Below are 21705 nucleotides of genomic sequence, written 5' to 3' on the forward strand. Positions count from 1 at the left end.
AGAATTAAGGCATTAGTTTCAATTAGTGCAAGTGGTAGTTTGTTGGAGTTTTATGCCCTAATTAAAACCCAATTTCTTTGTAATGTCATTTACTATCAATAAAGGAACAGAAATCATTTTTTTGACTTGGTCATTCACTTTGCTCACATGTTTCATTTCCATGATTATTTGTTTAATATAAACTTCTATTAAATCCTGAGCATATAGCTAATCCTATTTATAGTGACGTAATCACAATGGAATATAAATATGATTAAATGTTCAATTATAAGTTAGTCCTGAGATTAGTCAGTGCACAAGATTTACACTAACTTGCCAATCTACGATATAATCTACTTACACATTGTAGTGTTATGTTCCTTCCAGAACATTAGCAAAGTAGATAAGATCATATGTATTTGTTACATCAGTCTGAACCGATATTGATAGTAGATAGGATAAGTAAACATATCGTTATTATCTATTCTAGTCATATCATATAGTTGACCGTAGGTCAATTAAATCTTAATTCTGAGTGGTTAGTATTCTAACTGATTGTATTATTTGAGTTCTTTGACTTGTTTGTTACCAGCTTACCCTACAGACTAGCCCATACTTACATCTTGGGAACTTGGTAGTGTAATTGGGTGGGAGTGTTAATCATAGATATGAAAATCTATAGCTTTTAATGAAGAAGTGAAACGATGGTTTCCTTTTAGTTTGGTTCAAGGTGCTAAAATATAGAGATCTCATTTCAGTAATTAATATTACTTTACTGAAATATCATTTACAAGGAACTAAGTGTTTTAAGGATAAAATACAATGAGGGGTAAAACAATATTTTAGTCCCGTCTCATTGTAGACCGTCTATAGAGGATTGAGTGAAAATTATGGTTGTAACAATGGATAATTAATAACGTATCTATATTTCTTATAGAGCGTTCTATGAATTCAACAGTGCAATTTCGAGTCTTTAGTGGAGTCATGAGGAATTAATAAGCTATTAAATTTATTTGTTAGATTTATGATAACTTATTGGAAATTAATTTCATAGGTCCATGGTACCCATTGTACCTTGGATAAAATCATCTAGATAGTCTTAATCTATTGATTTAATTATCAATTAGAATTATCAAAGTTGACTAGGTCAATTTTTGATAGTTTCACAGAGTTATATAATTTAGAAAAGAAAAGAAAAATTAGGCAAAGTTATTAATTAAGATAAATTGATATCTAAATTAATAAATAAGTTTAAATCTAGGTTCAAATTATAAATAATTAATTTTATAAGGGATTTGAATAATTATTTAATTAATTAAATCAATAGAAAATAATACATGCCTTGATCTTAAGTCCAACAGACTTATAATTAAATAGGAAATTTCACGGGCCTAAAGTCCATGATAATTTCGACCTAGGGCTCATTATTGGCTATTATTTTATTGATTTGTTAATTAAATAAGTGACTTAATTGAGTCTATGAAATGAATGCTAAGAGAGAGTTGAAAACACAAGTTGAATCACAAGTTTCTGATAGGTTTTAGATTCTCTCTATTACATAAGTTTTTTTTTCCTAAGCCTCATTGTTTTTTTCTTCTTCTCTTTGTATCTATCTCATGTGTTGAGAATTGCCCACCCTAGTCTAGGAGATTCTAAGGATAATTTGGAAGACTGTGAAGAAAATTGAAGAACGGTTCAGTTTCTTGGTAATACTCTACGACAGAAATGATATAATGGTTAGAGAAACTGAAGGAAAGACTCAATCATTCTACTGCTAAATAATGTAAGTGTTCTTTTCATTATCTCTGTATGAATTGAATTTTAGAAACATGTTTTAGGTTTTCTTATATTAATTCGTTTAATATAAGATCTACATGTAAAAAAACAAGATCCTGTATAAGTTTTCCCAACAACAACAACATACAAAAATTTTCAATAATCATATAACCAATTTATATGACCAAGAAAACAATGTAGAAACATTATCATACAATATTATTAATCATGCAACAAATATATGTATATATATAAATATACAATATTTTTTTATATATATAATATATAATATATAAACAAAAAAAAATAAAGAACATAGAATTTTACCTCTTGAAGTGGTACATGCATGATACAATCCTTGGACTGTGTCAGGCGTGTACTACTATTCCCTTTTCAGGAATTTTGCATTTTTCTTTTATTTAATTATTTAACTAAATCAATCTCCCATAAAATAAGGTGTTAATCTTTTTAAGGAAAAGATGACAACCATATTTCAAATTTAAATTCTAAATTAAAAATTCAAATTTGATGATCATAATTGTCATCATCTTTTAAAATTGTATAAATCAAAAACTATTTTTGACTTACCAATTTTATTTTCTTCCATTCAAATAAAATAATTAATTTCAAAAATTTATTTATTTATATATATGAAATTAAAAAATTTATATATTTAAATTAATAAATATATTTTCGAAAATTAATAATTAATTCCAAATTAATTATTCAACCTCAATTATCATATAATTGCATACTTGACCCGAAGAACAAAATTCTTTTTAAATTCCCAAATTACGGTTATACCCTTATATCAACTCTTACATTGATAGGGTGTTGATAGAGCCACCCAAGGGACTTATGGACCTATAATATGAGATTGAACTTGTTGACGCGGTTCTTCGCCAACAGGTAATTAAGAAAATAAGAGGAAGTGATTAGTGCTTAACGATGAACCGAAATAGATGAATGATCTTTGTAAATGGACTGGTGACACAATTACGTTTTTTAGGTGGTTCAAAGGTTAAAATCCTTCTACTCCACCAGCCAATATTATTGCAATATGCTTGTTATTCTTTTACAGGGTATTTCCTTATACAATAGAATCCAACCCATTGTTACTCCCAGGGTCTCCATATTTATAGGAGAGGGCACCTGGGAGTTGGTAAGAAGGTCATCCCGTGACCTTCTTACCTATCATGTCACTTATGTGACATTCATGATTAATTCCTAAAACCTGACACATGAAGTGTGGTCTAATCAATAGGTAAGGGGGATAATGGGCCGCACGGCCCAACCCAGTCGTGGACGCCTGAATACGCACGTTCATGCTGCGTGTCCGAGAAGTCAGGGATAAATCAAACACGTTATGTCTGATATATGCATGTGTTACCTTGCGTGGTTGACTTTACAAAAGGTCATAGCCTCCAACTCCAGCTCGTACCACGAGCTGGAAGCTTTCCTCAACCTGTGGCCTTCAGAGTCCAGACTCAGTCCTTAAGTAATCTTGGTGAACCCTTTGGATACCCAAGCTAACGAGGTAGGACCTGACGACAGCAACTCCGGTCATGGGGGATCCACGTGGCTGATATGATTTGGGCCGTATCACAGCTTGCTAATAGCCCGTAGGAAAATTAGGGCGTACATAACTCTAGATAATTATAGACATTTATTTACTGAGTAATTTATTAATAATAAAGTGTCCATTGATATAATCATTACATACAACATTAATCATCTATTAATGGTTCATATTTAAAAGGGATTAAAATTACCGTTTTACCCTTTTAGCTATATCTTGTTCCTAGAGTACCATTGACTTTACTAGTGACGTGAGCGCGCATACCTTTTTAGTTCCAAAAGTCAACCCAATAGGGAACCATTATTCAATCTATAAGAAGGTATAAATTCCATATCTGTTAAACTACGCCCCCAGCCATATACATCATTGAGTCCCCAAAACAATTGTTCTTAGCCTAATCATTTTGACAAACCTTAACACATGAATCAAAGGATCGGATGACATATATAGGAGTTCATAGCAACCTCAGGATTAAGATCATCGTGTATATGATCATAGTTTGATGTGTTTGATTAATACTATGAAACGATGTTTAAACAAGGATTAACAAAGCACATCTGGTCCAGTTCTACATACTCTCTACATTCAAAGTTCCTCCACTAAAGTGTCCTACTACACTAGTAAACTGGATCTAGGTCACATGTATTCATAATACTAGTGGACCATACTAGTAGTAATTAATCTAAAGATTCTATAACTTTATTTTACTGTGAACTATTTAAGTTTATTATCATAATATCGATCCTCCCATACCAATATGAGATTAAGACCACATAGATAAACTTGAGAATTTTATGATATTTACTTAATATTATCATATAATATCGGATATAGTCTGTATATATAATAATTCATTCAATTATTAATTTCATTTAAAACATTTGTCAACTAAAATTTCTTTAAAGGCACTATTCCCAACAAGTACTCCTCGGGGCTCTCAGGGCACATCTTAGCGAAGTCATTCTTCTCAGCGGAGTCTGTCTGGTCAACGAAACTCCTTGCAGTACCCTTTGAACCAGGATACCAGTCGGGTTCCCCATTAATGTTCTTCTCAACGGGAACATACCGATGGCTCTCATCTCTAGGTTACTCACCCTCAGGAGCGTTCTATTCACAGGTTTTGGCCTAAGGTGGTTCGCCCTTCTCCCAAGAGCAAGACTTTCTCGCCAACAATGTAGCAGAAGAAGAGATGACAAAAAGAGTTTTATTCATCAGATTCTTCTGGGGCCACCTTTGCCAGTGAGATCATATGGAAACTGGTTTAGAAGTCCCCCTTTGCTGATTACGATGGTTTTTGGTTTAAAGGGGCTACCTCTGACATGACAGCAGAGAAGGTAAAGAACTTAAGAAAGACCTTTGACCTCTCTGGCGTTTCTATTACTATCCCTGGTCCAGATGACAGAGTTAACACTACTACAAAATACATTTTACGAGACACTTTTTTAGGACACGCACATAAATACAAGTCCTTAAAAATATTTATGGAGTTTTTAGGACACTCATTGAGAGTCCTGAAAAAACACAATTTATGACTCGCAATGAGTATCCTAAAAAAATATGCGAGTCCTAAAGAAATATGGGCTAAAAAATGAGTGTTTTACTTAACAATTTTAAGGACTTTCTTTGGGAGTCTTTAATACTCTTTAAGGACTCACTTTGCGAGTCCTAAAAACACCTGGGCTGAAAAATTAGTAATGGTGACTTTTAAAGACTCGCTTTGCGAGTCCTAAAAGAGTATTAAAGACTCTCAAAGCAAGTCCTTAAAATTGTTTAGTAAAAAAGCATAAAAATACTCATTGTTTTGAAAATATAGAGTCAAAATACACATTTGGGGATTTATTTCGGTCACACACAAGATATTTTTAATTTAAATAAAAAAAATTGTGTTAACTAAAATAGAGTTTATATATTAGAAATCTAATCCCTAATATACCACATAATGGATTGTAGCCGCAGACCCTCACCCTCACTCTCACTCTCGATCTCTCCATCGACGCACCCCGCACCCTCACTCTCACTCTCGATCTCTCTGTCGCCCCACCCTCACCCTCCCTCTCGATCTCTCCATCACCGCCTCTACCTCAGCCAGCCGATTGTAGCAGCACCGCCACCGTCGTCGACCGAAGAGCACAGGCCGAAGGGACGATTCGCATGGACCGAAGAGCACAGGCCGAAGGTATTAATCAATCATAATTTCCATTGCCAATAATAATAATGAAAAGTAAAAAAAATCAACCTAAGTTCTTGATATCTAAGCCAAGTGGAGTTGTTCAATATTAATAGAAATGATGAATATGAAATAAAAATCACATCTGTCAACTTTTATTTTCTCATTTTGTTCTGGATATGATGCATGCTGGTTAATTGTATTTATGTATTTACATATTTTATAAAGATCATTGAGTCATTGCCTCGTTTGTTTGAACTTTGAACCATATTATTTTAGTTTGTGCTTTCATTCTATTGTAGATTGTGTGTATCTGGGTCTGGTTTTTCTGACCAATTTGAGTGTTGTTGATTTGTCTGGATTTTTTTTTGTACATATATTTTTTTTTCTTTTCATTGGGTGATATCAAATAAAAGATAGCTTGTGATTTTATTTTATTGTTCATCGGGGTGTATCATGGGATCCGTTTATTTCAATTTTTTTTGTTTTTCTGATGCATTCTTTCTGCCTGACCATTCAAGTGACGAAAATAGCATTTATAATTTATTCCATTGTTTGAAGAAGTTTAAATATATTTTCGTAAATTGGTAAGCAATGAATAAATTTTGCAACTTCAGAAAGTAGACCAATGTTATTTAGATTATATATATATTCATATAAATGGGGTGATAGTCTATGAAACCAGAGCTCACTGTGCAAGCTGAGCCGATCATGGGCCCTTATGGCCCTTCTATAGTTGATGAAAATTTGGAAGCTACAGTGGTCACGTTAGTTTTGGATTAACTTCATTTTTGGGACATTTCATTGAAATTTATACATGATGATAAGTATTATGATTTGGCCATTAAACTAGTTTTTCAAGTTGATTAGTTGAATTTTGTTTGATTAATGAACCAGAAGAAGAAAAGTTTGACTGATTTTGGTTATGGCAGTAAGGACACTTTACCAGGTGGAGTTTCAGTCAATAAAAAGAGAGTTGAAAAAGGGCTTTCACAACTAAAGGTTTTCACTTTGTTTCTTTCTACTCTCTTCTGATTTTGGATTATCAAACCCAGTTTTAGATATTATTCAATTATGGAAGTTTATGGAACTAATAATAAACTATATTATATAATATAATCTCTTATACTATAACAAGCTCCCCTTTCTCCTTCAAGCAAGAGATGTTGGTCTCATTCTCACTTTCGTCTTGAGTAGTCTTTTATTTTCGTCTTTGGAAAGCAATTAATGTATGTATGCTAATATATAATATATTAAAAGCTACACGTGAGGATATATAATGATAACTTCCATGTCTAATTTCAGTAGCTCTAGTAATTAATAATCTCCAAAAAGGCCAGTCGGCAACATCATTCAATTCCTGTTATGTATAATTTATGCCAATAAGGTTAATTAATTTCTCAATATAGATTTATATATATATATATGTTTGCATAGCATGTTATATAGCTTGGTTCTTAGCAAAAATGGCATATATATGCATGCCTCTTCCCCTTGTGGTATTGGGGGTAATCAAATACTATCGATCAGATCATCACACTCTTCTTTGTATAGATTATTGAGTAGAACATCATCTATATCAATCATTAATATTATTTTATGTAGCTATATATAGTTAATTAATTAGGAGACTCTAGCTATACATGATATGTTTCTTGAATTTGGTTTGTCTTGTTCATGCAGCTTCTAATTGATGGTAACTTATTATTACAGTAACATAATTGCTGGTCCCTTTTGTGTGCTTATAATTTGTTTTTGTTTGCATATTGTATTGTGGTACTGACAGCTTAAAACAATGGCCATGAGTACTTATCCCCAAAAAAATCAGAGCTCTATCTCGCCGCTCTCCTAACTCCACTACTCTCTCCATCTTGCTGTCATCTCTTCGTTTTTTGAGGTACTCTTGCTCGTCTTTGGTGTGCGTGGCGTCGTCTCCGGTGGTGGTTGTTCTCTCTTCCTGTTAAAGGTTTGGCTGTTCTTGGACTTGGTGTTACAAATAGCATTTTTTTATACTATGTACATTTGCTTTTGTTGATTTGTTTATACTATCTAATATTTTACAAATTTTTAGTCACGTACTCTATTAGAATATATAAAGCTGCTAATGTTTCCATTTGCACCAGTGTGGAGGTTATGCAACTATTGAAATTGGTTTTGCAGCTTTTGAATTTCAAAGCAGGGATGATTAGTTTTATCTATTTAAAATAGTATAGATTTGTTAAGGATTAATATATATGTAATCACTGTAACTTTGTGATTTGGAGAGGGCTGTACAAGGGTCTTGTTATTAGAACTTGAGAATTTCTTATTTTGATGTTCTTTACATTTTAGTCAAATTTGCTTTACTTGATAGGAAACATTGGGGGGAACTATGGTATATGAGTGGTTGAAATGACCATGGCAATAATATTTTTTACTATGTAAGTTGGGCATTTGGTTTTGTACATAATAAAACAGCCGTACACTCGTTGATTTACTTACTGACCTCACATGAAGCTTGTAGAGTAGTCTCTGAAAGTTCTTTTGTACAGGCATATTTTGTTATTTTGTTTATGAGCTGATATTTGATATTTTTTTTATGTCTTTTAGAAATCGAATCGACAGTTTTCTACTCGCTCAAAGGAGAGGAAAGCTCGCTATATACAGGAACTTGAGCGAAAATTTGAGACTCTTCAAACAGAAGCTACAACTCTATCTGCCCAACTCACACTCTTTTAGACTCTTCAAACATTGGTAGTTGAAGTTTTTATAATTTTACTAACTTTGTTGTAAATATTTAGAATATATTTCACTATCTTTGTATACATTTCTTGTTTAATATTTGGTGATGATAGAATTTGACTGTAGTATAAATTATGCAATATGATTTTGTAAGCCGAGTAGACTAAATATTGAAATTATATTTTTGAGTAATTAATAAAAAATTATTTTTGTTGTATTTTCTTTTGAAAAATTTAGAAATCTAATATATATAATACATTTGGGACTTTTAAAGAGATATATACATATTTTTTAAATCAAAATGAATATTGTAGGTGCATTTAAAAAAAAAAAATAAAAAATTTTTAAGAGCATGCAAAGCGAGTCCTAAAATCTTAATTTAAAGACACTCAACGGGATTTTGCGAGTCTTAAAAAATTACTTAAAGGCACTACACCTGATTTTTTAGGACTCGCGTCGCGAGTCCTACAAACTTACTTAAAGACACTCGACGGGAGTTTTTAGGACTTGCGTTGCGAGTCCTAAAAACATTCTTTTAGGACTCTCAATGCGAGTCCTAAAAACATTTATTTAGGACTCCCATTGCGAGTCCTAAAACACTTCAGTTTTTAAGGCTCTCAAATAGAGGATTCGCGCTCCACGAGTCCTAAAAAATCGGGTTGAGTGCCTTTAAGTAATTTTTTTAGTAGTGTAAAAAGTCTTTTTTGTAGTAGTGTAAGGACCCCCCTTTGGGTATGTGCGCCTGGACACGCTTTGCCATCAAGTTTAGCACCCTACTTCCTCTTCATCCATACTTTTGGAGCGTGGCATATTATTTTGGTATTATTCTTTCTCAGCTGGTTCCCAACACGATTTTGGTGTTATCTGCATTGTACATTAACTATCATCGTAGAAAATGAGCTGCTCCAGTACATCATGAGATCCACTACTTATTTGATCGGAAGACGAACCATTCTTAGCGCAACTCGGGGTACTTCCACTTCAACCATTATACGAGTGAGGGTATCAAAACCTTCTTGGAAGAGATCTCTAGAAATAGCAAGGCGTTTAGATATGTAGACATATATTTCTTCACAAAGGATGCAGAGGAAACCTACTCCAAGTTTAAGCACGTCGGACCTTTTTATAGACCGCTCCTGACCCAGGCTATGACTGTTAGGGCTAAGGCGTTGATTGCCATGACCCATGAGGATAAGAATTGTCAAGACCCTCGTTACTTCAGAAAAACTTAGGAAGGTCGGGCTGTTTCTTTCTACTATCGCCGATGTTCAAGATGAAGATGATCCCGAACTCGTGAATGCCATGGACTCCCCTGGACCTATTCATATGAAGGAGGTACCCTCTTCAGCCATGCTAGCTGGACAGGATGGTGATGAGGTGGGTGCATCCACGCACTAACTGCTTGCTACAGATGATTTTGATGAAGCCACATTCGAAACCGAATCTCAATCAGAAGGTCCGACACTTTTATCATCTTTACTTTATGTTTCATCTGTATATGATATCCTGCTAATATTTGATCTTTTTTTGCAGGTTCAAATATGTTCGGGTTTGTTCAGACCCAACAAAGGTTGACTCCAACCGAGACTAGCTGTAACACCCTGGATAGCCAAGACCGTTGCACTGTGTACTTATAAAGGTGCAGGACTTGCTAGCCAAGTCATTAATTTGAAAACGTGTCACTAAACATGTAAAAGCTAAGGTTAAAAAGGTTTTGGTCTCAAAAGACTCATTTCATATATTTAAACTGTAGTAAACATGGGATCCCATATGAAAACAAAGTTAGAACAAGTTTACAGACTCCCAAAAATACATGAATATCAACTAGCCATACTAAGGCAAAACATACAGTCTTTAGGTTCCATGTCCTTGCTTAGATCTCAACCGTGGCGGCCGAGCACCTGGCTATGTACATTCAGCTCGCTGAGCTCTCCAATCAGGGCTGATCTAATTTGCCCTTGCCTTTACCTGCACCACGTAGCACCCGTGAGCCAAGGCCCAGCAAGAAAACATCATAAACAACTCAAACAATAATAACAGACAAATAGTTCAATATGCATGTATTCCCATCAGATAGTCCTCAACAGGTATTCAGCATATACAATCCAATTCAAGATACATTCTACCACATACAATACTCATATCACATAATTTTCAGGGCCGATGACTTAGGCTGCACCCTCTGTTTAACCCACTGACTCCGGCCCGCTTAAACCGAGCTCAGTGCATAATAAGCTGTCCTCGGCTACCGGTGGCCAAGCCGCGCCCTGTGCGCTGGTGTAACCCGTGGCACCCTTAGGCCGTTGTTTCACCAAATGGCTTGCATGGCATAATACCATCTTTTCAAGAATTTACAATAGGGAGCCCTTAGTCCCGTCACATATATTCAACCAGGTGCAGTTTTCTTACCTTTAGTCTGCGCAGTTATTGAATTACGAGCAATGCCTCAAGCACGATCCGCTCTCGAGCCTAAGTCTTTATCACCTAGTCACAACCAAAGTATAGGGTTCCATTAATACTCCAATATAGGTTTCTAATTACAAAACTAACTCCCGGGATTCCAAATTCCACCAAGTACGGTGGTGAAACCAAACCCGAGCGCACTAGACGACCTTCCCGTGCCTAAAACCCTCAAAAACCCATGTTTGCAACTAAGGGCTGCGGCCCCCGAAGCCTAGCCGCGGCCCTTCCCCAAAACAGAACCAACACCCATGCTGAACCACACACGCGCCGCGGCCCTTGCCTTGGGCGCCGCGGCGCTCTCCCTTGGCCGAGCCTCCTTGGCTCCTTTGCATTCTAGGGCCGCAACACTCTAGAACAGAGCGGCGACCCTCCCTTTCTAACCCAGAATTTACACCATTTTGAAGTCTGAAATCTCACTTTAAACCATCCCAAAGCTTCCCAACTCCGAACCAATTAATTCCCAACTCCTTTAGCATGATCTAAACAGCATAATTCCACAGAAAACACAACCTAGCACACTCTATTCTTCTCTTTCCAATTTATGAAACCCAAGAGCTATAAACACTTAAACCAATCATTCAAACTCAATTTAAAACCTCTAAACCAGGAGTTGAAACTTACCTTTGCTGTTGAATCACTTCACCAAGCCATAGGCAAGCTAGGTTCCCAAATTTCCTTCTTAATTCTGCCTTAAAACATCAAAACCATATTTGTTTCAACACTTAACCAAAACCCAGCTAGAACTCAGAATTCAACCACAGAAAAGAAGACCAGATGCTTACCTTAATCCCTGTTTTAGTTCTTGATTTACTCCTGAGCTAAACCTCCATATTGTCACCACCAATCTCAGAAATTCCAGCTTGTTTCCCCTGTTTTCTGTGTTTCCTTTCCTTTTGTTTTCCTTGAGCGTGAAAGAGAGCTGAGGCAAAAGCTCTTAGTCGGTTTGTGTTTTTCTTCTAAAAGCTTCCTTATATCTTACTTACATGTTAAGTTAATCCCGAGGTTCGGGGTGTCGGAACCGTCCCCGAGGCAAAAATGGTAAAATCCCCCAATATTCTCGCCTAGACATCCTAACCTCAAATATATCTCCATATATTTATTTCCATGACCTAATAATCCAAATCGCTACCCGCTATCTAAAAGTACCCCCCGACTTATCCAAAGTCATATCTTAAGCCTCGTTGTGACTTTTCCCGCTATTTGACCCTAGAATCGTCTTGAGTCGTGCTCAGCGAACTTGTCCACATAATAATGTGGTTCTCACATATATCACATATTTATTTCATATCACATTACCACATAATACCATCAATTATCATATAAACTTTAATAAACATATAATTACTCATTTAATCACAATTATTCCACTAATGCCCTCCTGGCACACTAATCAAGGCCCTTAAGCCTTATTAGTGATTTTGGGTCGTTACAACTATCCCCTTTAATGAGAATTTCGTCCTCGAAATTTACCTGAATAACTCGGGATACTGATCCCGCATCGCCGTCTCTAGCTCCCAGGTCGCTTCTTCGACCTTACTATTCCTCCATAATACTTTCACTAACGGAATCGTCTTATTCCGCAGAACTATATCCTTCCGATCCAAAATCTGAACTGGTCTCTCCTCATAGGACAAGTCTGTCTGCAGCTCTAAATCTTTATATCTCAACACATGTGTTGTATCAGAAACATACTTCCGCAACATAGAGACATGGAACACGTTATGAACTCCTGATAGAGACGGTGGCAAGGCCAGTCTATACGACACCTGCCTAACCCTCTCTAGAATCTCAAAGGGTCCAATAAACCGAGGGCTCAGCTTGCCCTTCACTCCAAATCTCCTCACACCCCTCAACGGTGAAACTCGCTGAAACACGTGGTCCCCAACCTGGAACTCCACGTTTCTACGCTTAGGATCAGCGTAGCTTTTCTGTCTACTCTGCGAGGCAAGCATCCTAGCTCGAATCTTTTCAATGGCCTCATTAGTCTTCTGAGCCATATCTGGCCCCAAATATCTTCTCTCACCCATCTCGTCCCAGTGAATGGGCGATCTGTACCTCCTTCCATATAACATCTCATAAGGAGCCACCCCAATCGTGGTCTGATAACTGTTGTTATATGAAGACTTAATCAATGGGAGATATTTACTCCACGAACCCTCAAAATCAATCACACATGCCCTAAGCATGTCCTCCAATACCTGAATCGTCCTCTCAGACTGTCCATCAGTCTGAGGATGAAAAGTTGTGCTAAACTTCAACTGAGTCCCCATGGCTCTTTGTAGAGCTCCCCAGAAGATAGAGGTAAAGATAGGGTCTCGATCGGACACAATAGACTTTGGAACCACATGGAGACGAACTATCTCCTTCACATACAGCTCTGCATACTGATCCACAATATAAGTTGACCTCACTGGTAGAAAATGAGCTGACTTGGTGTATTTATCCACTATCATCCACACCGAGTCATGAAGTCCTACTGTCCTGGGTAATCCTCCCACGAAATCCATCGTAATATCCTCCCACTTCCACTCTGGGATACCCAAAGGCTGAAGCAATCCCGCTGGTCGCTGATGCTCAGCCTTAACCTGTTGACATGTCAAACATCTAGACACATACTCTACCATATCCTTCTTCATTCCGGGCCACCAATATAATGTCTGTAGATCCTGATACATCTTCGTAGTACCCGGATGAAGTGAGTATGGCGTAGTGTGGGATTCATCCAATATCTCACGCCTAATCCCCTCATCCGCCGGAACACATATCCGTCCCTGATATCGAAGCAAACCTGTCTTTGAAACTGAATAATCCTTAGCTGTCCCCGCTAAGGCATGCTGTCTACTGTCCTGCAACTTCACATCTGTCATCTGACCTTCCTTGACCCGCTCCAACAGGGTCGACTGCAAAGTGATATTGGCTAACTGGCCCACCACCAGTTCTATCTTTGCCCTAACCATCTCATCAGCCAATTCTCTCGAGATCTGAGTAGCACTATACAACTGTCCTGGGCCCCTCCGGCTCAACGCATCTGCCACCACGTTGGCTTTCCCAGGGTGGTAAAGGATATCACAGTCATAATCCTTAACCAATTCCAACCAACGTCTCTGTCTCCTATTCAGATCCTTTTGAGTGAAGAAATACTTCAGACTCTTATGATCGGTGTAGATCTCGCACTTCTCTCCATACAGATAATGACGCCATACCTTCAGTGCAAATACCACTGCCGTAACTCCATGTCATGAGTCGGATACCTCTGCTCATAATCCTTCAGCTGTCGAGATTCATAGGCTATAACTTTCTCATTCTGCATCAGCACACAGCCTAAGCCCAACCTTGATGCATCACAACAAACCACAAACTTCCCTTCCTCCGAAGGAAGACTTAACATAGGCGCAGAGATAAGCCGTCGCTTCAATTCCTGGAAGCTATTCTCACACTTCTCTGACCAGATGAACTTCTGATTCTTCCTTGTCAATTCTGTCATTGGTGAAGAGATCTTCGAAAACCCCTCTACAAACCGCCTGTAGTAACCAGCCAACCCAAGGAAACTCCGCACCTCCGAGGCATTCCTCGGCCTTGGCCAATCTCTAATCGCTTCTACCTTGGACGGATCCACCTTAATCCCTTCTGCCCCAACTATATGTCCAAGAAAGTTCACCTCTGGTAGCCAAAACTCACACTTCTTAAACTTGGCGTACAACTGATGCTCCCTTAACCTTTGTAAAACCTGTCGAAGATGCTGCTCATGTTCTGTCTCTGAGCTGGAGTATACCAAAATGTCGTCAATGAAAACAACGACGAACTGGTCCAAAAAGTCCTTGAACACCCTGTTCATCAGATCCATAAAAGCTGCTGGGGCATTGGTCAGACCAAAAGACATGACCAAGAACTCATAATGCCCATAACGCGTCCGGAAAGCTGTCTTTGGTATATCCTCATCTTTGATCCTCAGCTGGTGATAACCAGATCGAAGATCAATCTTCGAGAACACCGTCTTACCTTGCAGCTGATCAAACAAGTCATCGATCCTAGATAGAGGGTACTTATTCTTAATAGTTAACTTGTTCAATTCTCTGTAATCGATGCACATCCTCAGAGTCCCATCTTTCTTCTTAACAAACAGTACCGGTGCGCCCCATGGAGAGTAGCTAGGCCTGATAAACCCTAAATCCAGAAGTTCTTGCAACTGTATCTTCAACTCTTTCAGTTCTGCTGGTGCCATCCTGTACGGTGTCCTTGATACTGGTTCTGTCCCTGGTGCCAACTCAATCTCAAACTGTATCTTCCTACGCGGCGGCAACCCTGGTAAATCCTCAGGGAAGACTTCCAAGAACTCACACACTAACCTGGTCTCTCCCGGCCCTGCTGGCATAACTCTAGCAATATCCACTACACTAGCCAGAAAACCTATGCATCCCCCAGCAGCAAGTCCCTGGTTCTCAATGCTGAAATCATAGGTACACGGGGTCCAGACACTGCACCCACAAAGACAAAAGGGTCCTCGCCCTCAGGCTCAAAGGTAACCATCTTCTTCCTACAATCAATCGTAGTCCCATACCTAGCCAGCCAATCCATTCCTAGAATCATATAAAAGTCTCCCAAATCTAATTCAATCAAATCCACCGAGAGTTCCTTACCATCAATCATCACTGGCAGTGCCCTAATCCACCTCCTAGAGACTACCATCTCCCCTGTAGGCAACAAAGTCCCAAACCCCGCAATCCGATACTCACTAGGTCTACACAGTCTATAAATCACTCTACTAGAAAAAAAAGAATGTGTAGCACCAGAATCAATCAATACTGTAAAAGGAAAGCCAGCACTAGAAAGCTGACCTGTCACTACTGAGGGACTAGCCTCAGCCTCCGCCTGAGTCAAGGTGAATACTCGAGCTGGAGTCAAGCTATCCACCTTTCCCACTTCACCTTTCTTCACGGTTGGGCAGTCTTTCCTGAGATGCCCCACTGCCCCACACACAAAACATGCCTTGGCCCAGCACTCGCCCAGATGTCGTCTTCTACACCTCGGGCACTCTGGGTAGGTCCGCCATGCCTCACCGCCACCCTGACGGCCACCCCGACCCCTCTTATCAGGACCAGGAGCGGCTGAAGTGTCAGGGGTCTTCCTCTTGAAGTCGCTGGGGCCTCCGCCCCTACTTGCCCCTGTAAAAGGAGGCACCGCCCTGCGGCCCTCACGCCTCACTGCGCTCTCCTTCCCTATCTTATTCTCTGCTTCTTTAGCGGTAAGAGCCCTCTCAACGGCCTGGGCATAAGTGGTTCCTCCAGGTACTGTTGTGATCCTAACATCCCGGGCTATCATGGCATTAAGCCCCTTGATAAAACGATCTTGCCTAGCAGCATCAGTAGGCACAAGATCTGGTGCAAATTTCGCAAGCCTGTCAAATTTCAGGGCATATTCAGTAACAGTCATACTGCCCTGTACCAAACTCACAAACTCATTGACCTTTGCTGCCCTAACATCAACATTATAGTACTTCTGGCCAAACAAATCCTTGAAACCTTCTCAAGTCAGAGTGGCAACATCTCTGGTCTGCGATGCAACTTCCCACCAAATGCGGGCATCCTCCCTCAACATATAAGTGGCACAGGCGACTCTATCCTGCCCCTCGACTCTCATAAAATCCAGAATTACTGTAATCATAGTTAGCCATTGCTCGGCTTTCAACGGATCTGGTCCACCCTAAAAAACTGGGGGTTGCTGCTTCCTGAACCGCTCATATAGCGATTCCCACTTGTTAACAACCTCCCCAGGCTGCACAACTGGTACCACCGCAGGTGGCACTATAGGGGAAACACTCCCTGATGGAGCCTGCTGTCGCAGAATACGAATCTGCTCATCCTGGCTCAGTAACCGAGCTTGCATCTCTGCCATTAACTACTGCCAGTTCTCAGGGACTGGCGGGGGAGTCTGGCCCTGACTGTAACGCCCTGGATAACCAAGACCGTTACACTGTGTGTTTAAAATAGTGCAAGACTTGCTAATCAAGTCATTCAGACATAGTGTAAACTCTATACCATTATCAGAGTAAGAATAAAAAGATTTTGGTCACAAACAGGCTATTTTCATTAAAAATGACGATTTAATACATGGAGACTCAAAACAGGGTTAAGATGTCTTAGTTACAACAAATTCTAGAAGTTACAAATAGTTCAGGCCACTCTAATGGCAAAATATACATTTTAGGTTTCCGTTCCTGTTTAAATTTTCGACCGTGGCGGCCGAGCAGCTGACGATGTACACCTCGCCCCCAGAGCTCTCTAACTCATGGTTGATTCAGCCTACCCTTGCCTTTACCTGCACCACGTAGCACCCGTGAGCCAAGGCCCAGCAAGGAAGCATAATAACATAGCAAGATCAGCAACACTTATCAAATATTTCACAATGCTCAACCAAGAATTCAATATTTCATAACATTTATCCAATCAGTAATAACAGTTTGTCATCCAAACAATCAACCAACTACATTCATAACACAATATTCACATTCATAATCAATAGATTGTCAAATCCATCAAATAACATTTAGGGTTGGCGCCCTTAGTCGCACCCTCTATTTAACACACTGTCTTCGGCTCATTAGGGCCGCCCCCAGTGTAATACTCACTGACTCCGGCCAGCTTAACCGAGCTCAGTGATAAATAAGCTGCCTCAGCTACCAGTGGTCGAGCCGCGCCCCAGTGCGCAAATATTGATTCCGACACCCTTAGGCCGGTAATCGCATGTCCCATGGCATAATAACACCATCTCACGACATGATATACAAATGTAGGGAGCTCTTAGTCCCATCGTGTCCACATGGTTAATCACATTCACATAACAATGCATACAAACATAGGGAACACTTAGTCCCAACCTAACCACATACTCAGGTGCAGCTTTCTTACCTTTTTCACTAGCTTTGATCACTTGACTCCTTGAGCACGATCCCCCTCGAGCCCTAGCGCTTACCTAATCACAATCATGGCCAAAGTCATTATAAATCCCCAAGTTCAAAACCTAGCCCCGGGGCCAATCCCGAGCCCCCGGGAAGTCCTAGTTCCACCAAACAAGGTGGTGGAAGCAAACCCCAAACCTTAGGTCAAAAACCCTTGCAAACAACCCTAAAATCCACTTCAGGAAGCAGGGTAGCGCTACAGCGCTCATGGGAGGGCGCTACAGCGCTACAAACAGAAGCCAAAATCCCTCAGCAAACTTGGCCTAGCGCTACAGCGCCCAAAGGCTAGCGCTGTAGCGCTAGTCACAGACAGATTTACACCAATTTTCCTCCTCTGCGATTTTCTCGAACCAAAACTCTTCCAACTCTTTCCCAATCTCAAAAACAACCTCATGACCATATTCCACTCATCCCAAGCACCCCAAACATCTAAAACTCAAGCACATGCATCCACAAACTCAGAATTGACCATAGCCACTCCTAAGCTCCAAAACTCAATCAAAACCAGCTGAACAACAAAGTTAGAGTTTAGGCTTTATACCTTTGATAGAATTTCGACCACAAGCTGTATCTAAACCTTCTTGGCGTGCTTCTCCTCAGTCTTAAGCCTGAATTCCCTAAAGTTCCATCCAATTCAACTTAGCACCATAGCTCAAAAACCAGAAATGAAAACCAAACCAGCAACTGAAGAGATTACAGAACCTTACCTCAAATGATGGCCTAATCTTGCTAAACCCTTACCAAATCCTCAATCTTTGCTCAATAACCTTGTGGCTTAATTGGACTAACTTTCCTCTGAGTTTTACTCTAGAAACCCTCAAGAAATTGGTGAAGAAAACATAAATCGACTTAGAGAACTCTCTCTGTTTTCCTTCTTTCTTTTCCCTTCCTTTTCTTTCTTTTTCAGACTTCTCCAATATTCTACAAATCCCACTAACATAAAGCCCTGGTATTACTTTACTTCTGCAAGCCAAATGACTAGTATGCCCTCCCCATTAAATCCAAACCCTTTAATCCACTTAGGGCATTTTAGTCATTTTACCCAATTCCCGCTAACTCCTCGAGTGTCTCTAACATTTCCCGCTTAATTCCCGATACCTAACTAATCTCCAACTATATTTCTCAATGTTAAAAATAGACTCCAATATGCTCGCTAAATTCCCATTTATACCCCTAGGCTCACCCCCAGCCGAGTATAAATCCCCGCCATGACTTTCTCGCCAATCTGCTCACTAGGATCGTCTCGAGTCACAGATCACAGATATATCCACATAATAATGTGGTCTCAACATTAGCTTACCAAAATATACACAAGTATGCAATTACGCTCTCAATGAGCCAAATACCAAAATACCCTCACACCAGAGTATATAGTCCCATGCATGCCTTTATCATCATATAATAATATGACCCACACAATCATGCATATAATCACATAATAGTACAGTAAATCAATTATGGCCCTCCCGGCCTCCTAATCAAGGTCCTAAACCTTATTAGGAAATTTGGGTCGTTACACTGACCATCACTACCGGTCCCGGACCTAGTGCCGGCTAGTCGTGCGGATTTTCTAGGACGCATAGCTGTCCAAGTCAATCTGCCAATAACGACTCGGCGGTCAGACCACGGTGACAGGGTAAAAGCTTCTCCAAAACTCATCAATAGAACATAATCAATCACAGGTAACCAACACATATAAGCATCCATGGACCATAAACAATTAATCATCCTTATACTCATTTACATGCACGGCAATGTTAATAAACATGTCTCCATATTTCACACAACAGTCAAGGGCCAGACCCTATCAGTATCTCATGCTTCCTAGCAATTCAGTGAATAACAACATACATAGCTCATCTCAGGCACATAAGGACATAAGCACACATATACACATTACCAAACCCTAACTTGAGCTTGTCTCCAGCAGCGAATGTACATGCCCAGGCTGTCTTCAGAAACCCATAAACCTAGGACGCTCTGATACCAAGTTGTAACACCCTGGATAGCCAAGACCGTTGCACTGTGTACTTATAAAGGTGCAGGATTTGCTAGCCAAGTCATTAATTTGAAAACGTGTCACTAAACATGTAAAAGCTAAGGTTAAAAAGGTTTTGGTCTCAAAAGACTCATTTCATATATTTAAACTGTAGTAAACATGGGATCCCATATGAAAATAAAGTTAGAACAAGTTTACAGACTCCCAAAAATACATGAATATCAACTAGCCATACTAAGGCAAAACAGACAGTCTTTAGGTTCCATGTCCTTGCTTAGATCTCAACCGTGGCGGCCGAGCACCTGGCTATGTACATTCAGCTCGCTGAGCTCTCCAATCAGGGCTGATCTAATTTTCCCTTGCCTTTACCTGCACCACGTAGAACCCGTGAGCCAAGGCCCAGCAAGAAAACATCATAAACAACTCAAACAATAATAACAGACAAATAGTTCAATATGCATGTATTCCCATCAGATAGTCCTCAACAGGTATTCAGCATATACAATCCAATTCAAGATACATTCTACCACATATAATACTCATATCACGTAATTTTTAGGGCCGACGACTTAGGCCGCACCCTCTGTTTAACCCACTGACTCTGGCCCGCTTAAACCGAGCTCAGTGCATAATAGGCTGTCCTCAGCTACCGGTGGCCGAGCCGCGCCCTGTGCGCTGGTGTAACCCTTGGCACCCTTAGGCCGTTGGTTCACCAAATGGCTTGCATGGCGTAATACCATCTTTTCAAGCATTTACAATAGGGAGCCCTTAGTCCCATCACATATATTCAACTAGGTGCAGTTTTCTTACCTTTAGTCTGCGCAGTTATTGAATTACGAGCAATGCCTCAAGCACGATTCGCTCTCGAGCCTAAGTCTTTATCACCTAGTCACAACCAAAGTATAGGGTTCCATTAATACTCCAATATAGGTTTCCAATTACAAAACTAACTCCCGGGATTCCAAATTCCACCAAGTACGGTGGTGAAACCAAACCCGAGCGCACTAGACCACCTTCCCGTGCCTAAAACCCTCAAAAACCCATGTGTGCAACTAAGGGCTGCGACCCCCAAAGCCTAGCCGTGATCCTTCCCCAAAACAGAACCAACACCCATGCTGAACCACACACGCGCCGCGGCCCTTGCCTTGGCCGAGCCTCCTTGGCTCTTTTGCATGCTAGGGCCGTAGCGCTCTAGAACAGAGTCGCGACCCTCCCTTTCGAACCCAGAATTTACACCATTTTTAAGTCTGAAACCTCACTTTAAACCATCCCAAAGCTTCCCAACTCCTAACCAATTAATTCCTAACTCCTTTAGCATGATCTAAACAACATAATTCCACAGAAAACACAACCTAGCACACTATAATCTTCTCTTTCCAATTTCTGAAACCCAAGAGCTATAAACACTTAAACCAATCATTTATACTCAATTTAAAACCTCTAAACCAGGAGTTGAAACTTACCTTTGCTGTTGAATCACTTCACCAAGCTATAGGCATGCTAGGTTCCCAAATTTCCTTCTTAATTTTGCCTTAAAACATCAAAACCATATTTGTTTCAACACTTAACCAAAACCCAGCTAGAACTTAGAATTCAACCACAGAAAAGAAGACCAGATGCTTACCTTAATCCCTGTTTTAGTTCTTGATTTACTCCTGAGCTAAACCTCCAAATCGTCACCACCAATCTCAGAAATTCTAGCTTGTTTCCCCTGTTTTCTGTGTTTCCTTTCCTTTTGTTTTCCTTGAGCGTGAAATAGAGCTGAGGCAAAAGCTCTTAGTCGGTTTGTGTTTTTCTTCTAAAAGCTTCCTTATATCTTACTTACCTGTTAAGTTAATCCCGAGGCTCGGGGTGCCGGAACCGTCCCCGAGGCGAAAATGGTAAAATCCCCCAATATTCTCGCCTAGACATCCTAACCTCAAATATATCTCCATATATTTATTTCCATGACCTAATAATCCAAATCGCTACCCGCTATCTAAAAGTACCCCCCGACTTATCCAAAGTCATATCTTAAGCCCCGTTGTGACTTTTCCCGCTATCTGACCCTAGAATCGTCTTGAGTC

The 21705-nt window shown here is 39.6% G+C and overlaps 1 long non-coding RNA gene across 1 annotated transcript; it reads left to right on the plus strand.

Moving 5' to 3' along the window:
- The first annotated feature begins 5652 nt into the window (after window positions 1-5652).
- Window positions 5653-7958, plus strand: LOC133816462 (uncharacterized). Its single transcript, XR_009885262.1, has 2 exons — window positions 5653-6503; window positions 7288-7958. It is a non-coding gene; the product is annotated as an uncharacterized LOC133816462 (long non-coding RNA).
- The last annotated feature ends 13747 nt before the right edge of the window (window positions 7959-21705 follow it).

Source organism: Humulus lupulus, chromosome 2 (assembly GCF_963169125.1).
Source record: "Humulus lupulus chromosome 2, drHumLupu1.1, whole genome shotgun sequence".
In the NCBI taxonomy this organism is placed as follows: Eukaryota; Viridiplantae; Streptophyta; class Magnoliopsida; order Rosales; family Cannabaceae; genus Humulus; species Humulus lupulus.